The 9233-nt window shown below is 36.9% G+C and overlaps 1 long non-coding RNA gene across 1 annotated transcript; it reads left to right on the forward strand.

Annotated features, from left to right (window-relative positions):
- Positions 1 to 558: 558 nt before the first annotated feature.
- On the forward strand, positions 559 to 2690 carry LOC115962765. Its single transcript, XR_004085605.1, has 3 exons — positions 559 to 643; positions 1297 to 1357; positions 2567 to 2690. It is a non-coding gene; the product is annotated as an uncharacterized LOC115962765 (long non-coding RNA).
- The last annotated feature ends 6543 nt before the right edge of the window (positions 2691 to 9233 follow it).

Raw genomic sequence — 9233 nt, forward strand, 5'->3', positions numbered from 1 at the left:
ACCATTATACATATACTTGGGAATTTTCTTTTGTGAATGCATTATTGATTTGAGTAGGTGGTTTTGGGTCAATTTACTATTTTTTGCAAAATGTTTTTGAGTATATGTTGATAAAATTTTCTGTATTGAGTTTTATTTTCTTTTCTGTGTCATAAATTGAAAAATGTATCTTGGAATTAAGTGGTGTGATATGTTATAACCAGTAGTAGAATGTGGGGCTTCGTTGTCTTGGGCTACCCCAAAGATGGAACTCTGTGAATTGCATTTGCAACAGATGGTGAAGTCAGCTGTTTTGTAATTTTAGAGGGGTTAGCTTATTATTTTAATATGTGCTATTTTAGCAGTGTTTCTTTTGTATCTGTAATTGAGTTTGTGCACACGCTTAGATAAGTCTTAGGTTTAGAACTTTGTAACTGAGTTCAGTAGTGTGTTTTGACGATAATATTTTTTGAAGTGAGTGACATCTTCAATATTTTAAATAGATATTAAAATGGTGATAATCAATTTGAATTTCTTTTGTGTGGAAACTAAGCTATGGGTTTGAATTTGTTTAGTGGAAACTGAGAGAGGTGGAGTTATCAACTTGCTTTCATTACACAACATTCCTGATAATCTTAGCAAAATTGGTGTGGAGTACGTTGAGGTCAGTTTTTCAGTGTTGTTTAGTTTTTCAGAATTGAATATTGTATTGCTCAACAACATTATTTTTGTCTTCAAACACATGAACATATGGACATGCAATGTATGATGCAGCTGACACATTGATTAGATAAGATACATTATTAGATAAAATACATTCAAATACTTGCAAGGCTACAAGACTATAACTAAAAGTAACTGCAAAAAACAAAATGGAATTCTTAAATCAATTAGAGGATTCAGTTTAGGCTTTTGCTTTTAATATCTAGGTTCCTTTGCCTCTATAAATTACTGGTCACTATGGAAAAAATGAGTTAAAGTTAGCTAACAGCAGCAACTATGGTGATGCAAGTGATTGTGTTTTCATTGGATAGAATCATAAAAAATTTTATGCTAATCTATTTAATTCTTGAAGAAAATAACATATATAGGAAGAGTTCTCATTTTTTTTTTTTTTTATGTGGGTAAGCTGCCTGCTCTCACAATCAAATTGTTTGATGATATGAAGGAGATTAAAAAAGAAAAATTTGCACTACATTGCATTGTTTCATTAAAATCTGCACTACACTACACTATTTCAAACTTTCTATACTGCACTATTTCTCTTCTATTAACGTTTCTTGGTTGAAAATTGGATTTTTACTGTTTTGCATGTAGGGATTTAGCATTTTGATATCTGGCTTATTTGGTAATACAACTACAAGACGAGGAAAGTCAAGTATTTACAAGTCTTTCCTTTATTCTGTACTATTTATTGCATATTTATTGGTAATATGTTTGTAGAAAGAATTTGAAATTGGAATATGATTGCATATTTAAGTTTCTTGGTTATCTCAAACTTGGTTTTATGTTTGGTTTAATTGTTTCATCTCAAGATTTCCATTGTTTTAATTACTTCTATGTACAATTTGTATTTTATCAAATAATCATGTTTTTATTTTTATTTTATTTATTTTTTAATTCTGAAGTTAGTATGTGAATGCTATATTTTTCTTCAATTAAGAATAAAAATACAACTAAATGACTATTGTAGGGTCTTGCTTTGGGGCCCAGGCCCAACAGGTGGGTGATTCTGGCCCAAGGTGCCTTAGACAATGAATTTATAGAGAGGGGGTTACAGAACTAAGCCCTAACGACATGAATGTTAGTTAACTTTGGGGCTATGCAACCATAGAACGTAAGAATATCTTGTTCATGTCCAGTGAGTATCCAGTCCAAGGAGACGGGTGGGTGCACTTCTGCTCTTGATCAAAGGCTGTGACTTCTTTCTTTCTTTTCTCCGTTGTTTTTTCTTCTTTTTCTCCTCCCCTACTTCATGGGGACTCCTTTCACTTATATAGCCTCCTTCAAATCATCAAGGCCTTACACTTGTTGATTATTTAGGCCTTCACTTGAGTGCCCGTCCCATCGGACCTTTCCCCTGTCTTTCTCTAAGTTGTTGTGGCCAAGGTAACCTTGTTCGTCTGTCTCCTCCACATTAATGCGGCCAGAAAAGTAGCTGCCTGCATTTAATGTGGCAGCTGTGAAGTGATTCTTTACTGTTGGGAGGATGCATGTTTGAGCCATATCTGGCATGTCCAAGGAGACATCCCTCCTTGGCTAGTCTTTAAAGTAAGCTTAGGCCCATAGGAATTGGGCTGGGGGCCCTTTCTGTCACCTTCACTTTCTCCTCAGACTGGATTAAACTCCATAGAGGGCCCATGGACCATTGTTTGATCTGGGGACTTTACCCCTACAACTATAATCTCAAGTATAGATGGAAATTCTACTCTATCAAGAAACTTTTTGACTCTTTTGAAGAAAATTAACAAAGCAATTTAGCTTGATAAAATGATAGAAGTACGTATTCTTTAATTTAGCAAAATTACAAATATGATATTTAAGATGTATATGTTGTAATACATTCCTCAATCTGTTCTATTGCTAGGCTTACATCAGTGAAACTTGATGTTCAAAGCAATGTGCAACTCACACCAACATCTGTACTCAAGGAAAACAAAAGGGCATATTCAGGGACTGCTACAAAGTAACAAAGGAAGAAGATACAAAAACACTTTAAAGTTGTCTTTCAATCTCTAAGATTTTCTATGCACAATTTGGTTTTAATGGATTTGTGATTTTGGTACTAAAGACAGTGGAACAAAGGAACATTTTTTGCTTTTATGCACAATTTGGTTTTAAATTGAAACAGAGAGGAATTAAACTTTTTTATTTAGTAATTTGAGGATAGAGATCTACTTCAACGTTTTTTTTAAATATTATGAATACAATGAATATTTAGTGGAAGTCATGAAATAAATGAAATTGAAAAAAAAAAAAAAAAAAGCCATAGCAAAAATACATGGTATTGGGACTTATGTGCAAATTAAAAACTATTGGGAGGAGCTTCAGCTTAAAACTATGATCTATGTGTCATCTTTTGGGACAATAATGATATTTTATGTCTTTCTATTCTGGATATAATTTTTATTTATTTTTAATTAAAAAAATTAGTTCAGCTTATATGATCTCATCTTTTGGGACAATAATGATATTTTATGTCTTTCTATTCTGGATATAATTTTTATTTATTTTTAATTAAAAAAATTAGTAGCATTCTCGTGCGATGTTCTTTTGTAATACTTATTAAACCAAATGTAAAAGCATATTATGATTATTGTAATATATTACTTCATAATATCCGTATTTATCTCATTTTTAATATTACTTCATAATATTATATGTTTCATCCTATATCAGAGTCAATTTAGCTTTCAATAATTGAAATTAGAGAGATATTTAAATCTGAACGTGTTAACATTTGATTTAAAACTATCCTGTGCATCGAACGTATTTGCGACTAGTCTATATATATATATATATATATATAATCGAAGCTTTCGAAGCTTCCACAATTTTTCACATCAGCACATATTAAAAAAAAAAAAAAAAAACCGTAATAAAACTACAGCAAACCACGATACTTTACCAGCTCCTCCTCGATGCTTTATGCCTTCCTCTACTAGCTCCTTCTCAATCAGACCCACAACAAACCTACAGCAAAGCATTGCATCGCATACAAACCAAATCCACTTTTATTTTCTTCAGCTCCACTCACACACAACTCTCAAACTCTCATTCTTCTCAAGCTTCCTAAGAACCCCAGGTCCAAAAATTCCCACCACAGACCCAATTTTCGTGTTCTAGCTTCTGCAAACCCAAATGGGTCTGATGGGTTTTCATGGCTGAGTCAGACTTGGTCGGTCCGGTGTGGCTCGGAGCGGCTATGGTCGAAACTCGGCGAGTTAGGGAAGAAGGAAACTGGGTTTGCTTGGAAGATACCAATGTGAAGGTGGGTGAGTTTGTGGGGCGACCTAAGTAAGGGGTCAGCAAAGGTCGGGGTGAGTCGGAATGGTTTAGGACTGAGTTAGTGCCTGAATTTTTGAGTTGGAATCACTGGGAGCGTTGGAAGGTAATTCTACACTTTAAGACCCTTTTGTTTTAATTTTTGTTTGGTAGATAAGAAACTGCAGGAAAAGAATAGAAAATGGACAAGTTTAAGTATTTTCTTCTGAACTGTGGAGTTTATTGATCTGGAGCTCTCGCGTTTTATTGCAGCTGTGAAGCTTCATTGCAAGATTGATAAAGTTGCAGGAGTTCTTGAGACTAATCGTCCATATGCAAAGAATGCTCTTTACCAAGCAACTATCAAGCGAGGGGACTTCCTATTGAACCGGATCCAGAAGCTGTCTCGTGTAGTTGATCTGTGAAGCATTTTTTTTTTTTTTTCTGTTTTAGAAACAGTGCCAAAATTTGCTGTCACTTCCCAAGGATAGAAAAAAATGCTCATGGTTAGTTAGTTATTAAACTCATTAGGATTATTTTAGCAATATTTAGTCCACTATTTGTATCTGAATGCTATATCAAAAGTGTTGATGTGAATTTTTGTAGCTTTGTATTGGAGATGTGTTAACTATGAGTGTACCTTGCACAACCAAAAAAAAACAAAAACAAAATACAGATAAAGATAGCATATATGAACTTGGTGGAAATGGAAAATTTTGAGCATTGCATGTAATCCATATATCTATATATATATATATATATATTGTGGGGCCCAATAATTTATGGGCCAGGCCCATTTACCCGTGGGAAGTCCAAAGGCCCAAGCCGAGGAGGGTTATGACCCAAACTCAATAATATAAAGCACAAGATAGCCTTGGGATACAGCCGAGGACAGTTCAATCCTCGGCAGACCCAAAGTCCCACCGGAAAGAGGGGCAAAAACGGTATAGGACCAAGCTTGAAAAAAAATCTAAAATATTCAGGGAAAGCTGCCCTTACTGCCATTCAATACTCTGCACCTGACAGAGCCGTATTCTTCGGCTTTTACAACCACCCCCAACGACTTTGGGTATGGGCTGATGGGACAAGTATCAGTCTTGGAAAGGCTGATCCTACACGTGGACGAAGGACAGTGAACGCAGGTTAGTATAAAAGGAAAAGTAAGTAATCTAGAGAAGGGGCTGGGGGAAAAATGGCCAAAAACCAGAACCTCCCAGCCCGCCTCCTGGAGAAAGACTCCTAGGGCGAAAATAACTTAGCTATGTATGAACCTCACTAAAAGACTCACCGCCTGGTGACTAAAGCCTAACCTTTCAAACCCACGCTCTACAAATGATATTGTTTGGGCCTTTTTACGTGCGAACCCAACACTGTTGTGGTTCGATACGAATCGTATCCTTACAATTGGCGCCGTCTGTGGGAAAGGCTTGTGTGTTGGCATAGGCAGTGGGTCGAGAGAGTTCCTTTGCCATTTCTAACTGATTGATTATAGAGTTCTAGTGTAAAGTTCCGCTAGGGGCTATGATTCTTGACTAGGGGCTACGTTTGCTAGCGTCAGTCGCTTAGATGGCTCTAGGGGCTTGGCCGAGGATCTAATTCCCCTAAAGCCAAGGTCCCACGCCAAAAACTGAGTTTTGGACAGAACCAAGGTATTGTATGGTCCTCGGACTCAAACCTATGGGGAAACCAACTACTTGGATGAGAAAAACTGAGTTTTTGACAGAACCAAGGTATTATATGGTCCTCGGACTCAAACCTATGGGGAAACCAACTACTTGGATGAGAAAAACTGAGTTTTGGACAGAACCAAGGTATTGTATGGTCCTTGGACACAAACCTATGGGGAAACCAACTACTTGGATGAGAAAACTGAGTTTTGGACAGAACCAAGGTATTGTATGGTCCTCGGACTCAAACCTATGGGGAAACCAACTACTTGGATGAGAAAAACTGAGTTTTGGACAGAACCAAGGTATTGTATGGTCCTCGGACTCAAACCTATGGGGAAACCAACTACTTGGATGAGAAAACTGAGTCATGGATGAGAGAAAGATTGAGTTTTGTAAGGTCGGCTACTTAATAAAAATTCTAAGTTACTCAATATTTGGCTCAAATACTGTAAAAGGTTAAAGCCAATAAGCGTGTTAAGAAGATGGTGAAACGCCCCACTATTCAGCAACCTAGGGGGGTTGTTCGTTTTACGGGTGATATGTCTTCGGATGGTTACTTCCTACACTGCATCGGGCATTCAGTTATCATCTCGGCTAGTTTTGGGGTAAGTATCGTTTTCACAGGTCGGCATTGTTGTGCCAAACAACTCTATTAAAGTTATGGTGATATCTTTTTCTTAGCAAGTATTTTGACCCTAGGTGTCATTGATTCAAATGCTATATTATTGTGCCGAACAGCACTCGCAAATTCATAATAGCGCCTTTTTCTTTGATAAGGGATTATGGCCCCAAGTATTATACTCTAAGGTCGGCGGTATTGTGCCAGGCCGACTCAGTAAGATCATCATAACGTCCTTTCTTTTCCTGCCTAATGGGCGTTTCAGCCCTAAGTGTCACTTGTTCGATTCAGTATGATTAAGCCGGATTGTTTTTATAAATACAGAGCAAGATCTCTTTATTAACTGGGACTTTGGTCCTAGACGTCGGTCACGGTTTAAAAATAAAAAGAATTCACAAGATTATATGTCTATTCATTGCGTTATCATTCTGGAAATATAGATATAGAACATGTGAAGTAAAGTGATAATAATTTTTATTAATATAAAGATGTATTACAACGTACAAAAAGGGGCTTAAACAAGCCTATACAAAAGGTGGATTGCCAAAACAATAAAAAAAAAAATAAAAAAATAAAAAACAGCAATACAGATAAATAAACAGTCAGATATCTTTTTAAACTCGTCTTCGAAGTCCTGCCGAACTCTGCCTCAGTAGCGCCCATATTGAGAGAAGGACCTTCTTCAGAAGAAGATGGAGGAGATGAATGAAGAAGATGGAGGAGATGAATGAAAAGAAGGAGGAGAAGAAGAGGGAAGAGATGAAAAGAAAGAAAAATGAACAAAAGAGGGAGAAGGAAAAGCACCAGGATGGATCTGGTGGTGGAAAGAAGAAGAAAGAGAGGCAAAAGGAGGTACCAGTGAACGAAGAGAGGAAGAAGCAGGGGCACTTAGTCCCTGCCTCAGTCCTGACTCCTAATACACTGGTGCCATGTTAAATATGCTCATGAGAGAGCGGTTGGTACTGATAAGGGATGTCCTCAGCTCAGTCACGTCGAAAGTTTGACGTGACGAGTCCCTGCTTCGGATTTTGGCTGAAAGGAAAGTGAGACAAATCTTGAGTCTCCGCCATCCTTGCCCTAACCGAGTCATTTCGAGTTTTATTAGAACATGGTGTTTTTGGGAGGGGTATGGTTCCTTCATTGCTTATTACTATGGTGAACGTATCACAAATTAAGGTATAACCAGAGGGTAAAAGTAAACTCTAGGAGGAGTCTAAGGGTTTCAGATTTTTGGGGGATTAAAGGGGTTCATGTATGGGAGAAACAACTCTCACCTTTTCTTTTTATATGAGGTGCGAAGCGGAAGGTACTTAATATGTTCTGATCTCTAAGGAAATCTGCAAACAAGAATATGCCCGTTCCGCTTCCCCACACCATCAATAACCATTAAATCTGAAAGGTTTCGTAAAGGGAAACTATTAAAGACACGCTTTGGATAGCCAAACGGCATGAGCGCGTCGTGAATAAATTAAGAGGAACATCTCGTAGACCGGTACATTTCCTGGGTAGGTGGAGAACCGCCAATATCAATGAAAGGCTTAATTAAATGAGCCATAATAAAGGCTCAGTATTACCAAAACCCCCCTTTCCAACCAAGAGGTCGGACAGCAGGGTTTTGAGGAGCTATTGTGGGGCCCAATAATTTATGGGCTAGGCCCATTTACCCGTGGGAAGTCTAAAGGCCCAAGCCGAGGAGGGCTATGGCCCAAACTCAATAATATAAAGCACAAGATAGACTTGGGATACAGCCGAGGACAGTTCAGTCCTCGGCAGACCCAAAGTCCCACCGAAAAGAGGGGCAAAAACGGTATAAGACCAAGCTTGAAAGAAAATCTAAAATATCCAGGGAAAGCTACCCTTACTGCCATTCAATACTCTGCACCTGACAGAGCCGTATTCTTCGGCTTTTACAACCACCCCCAACGACTTTGGGTATGGGCTGATGAGACAAGTATCAGTCTTAGAAAGGCTGACCCTACACGTGGACGAAGGACAGTAAACGCAGGTTAGTATAAAAGGAAAAGTAAGTAATCTAGAGAAGGGGCTGGGGGAAAAATGGCCAAAAACCAGAACCTCCCAGCCCGCCTCCTGGAGAAAGACTCCTAGGGCGAAAATAACTTAGCTATGTATGAACCTCACTAAAAGACTCACCGCCTGGTGACTAAAGCCTAACCTTTCAAACCCATGCTCTACAAATGATATTGTTTGAGTCTTTTTACGTGCGAACCCAACACTGTTGTGGTTCGATACGAATCGTGTCCTTACATATATATATATATATATAAAACTGAACACTATGAAGTTCTCACAATTTTTCACGTCAGCATAATATTTAAATAAAATTATTTTTATATAATCCAATCTTAATAAGGAGTGAAACTTATCTCTCTAACAAGATTTTTTATAATTGAAGTCATATAAGAGCAAATCATGTAAGAGTGTAGTTTCTTAAATTTTTTATAAAATTATTTTAATCTACCTTACAAATAGGTAGGTTCTCATGCATAGCACGGGTTTGCAACTAGTTTAATATAATTTTAAGAATTTTCTTAATTCTCTCTATCTTTAGCTAAATTAAGTGGCAACTTCATATATACGATCAGTGGCCACTTCATATAAATTCCTTAAATTTTTTTTTTAGGAACTATAAATTCCTTAAATTATAGAGCATATAAATCTATTAAATTTCCATCATCAACTCGTTTTATAAATTAAAGTCCCTCTGTCCCACTTTATTTGTCCTTTATTCCATTTTAGGATATCCCAAAATATTGTCATGTTTCTAAAAATGAAAGTTATTAATTTACTAATGTTCCTATTATACCCCTATTAATTTACTAATTCAAATTTTCGATAAATTTATTTAAGGGTAGTTTTGAAAACTTATACATTTTTAAAAGTAGACAAAACAATAAATGATGTTCCCTTAAAAATTTTGACTTTTCAAACAAGACAAACAAAGTGAGACGGAGGGAGCAGTA

The sequence above is a fragment of the Quercus lobata genome, chromosome 1 (genome assembly GCF_001633185.2).
Source record: "Quercus lobata isolate SW786 chromosome 1, ValleyOak3.0 Primary Assembly, whole genome shotgun sequence".
NCBI classification, from domain to species: domain Eukaryota; kingdom Viridiplantae; phylum Streptophyta; class Magnoliopsida; order Fagales; family Fagaceae; genus Quercus; species Quercus lobata.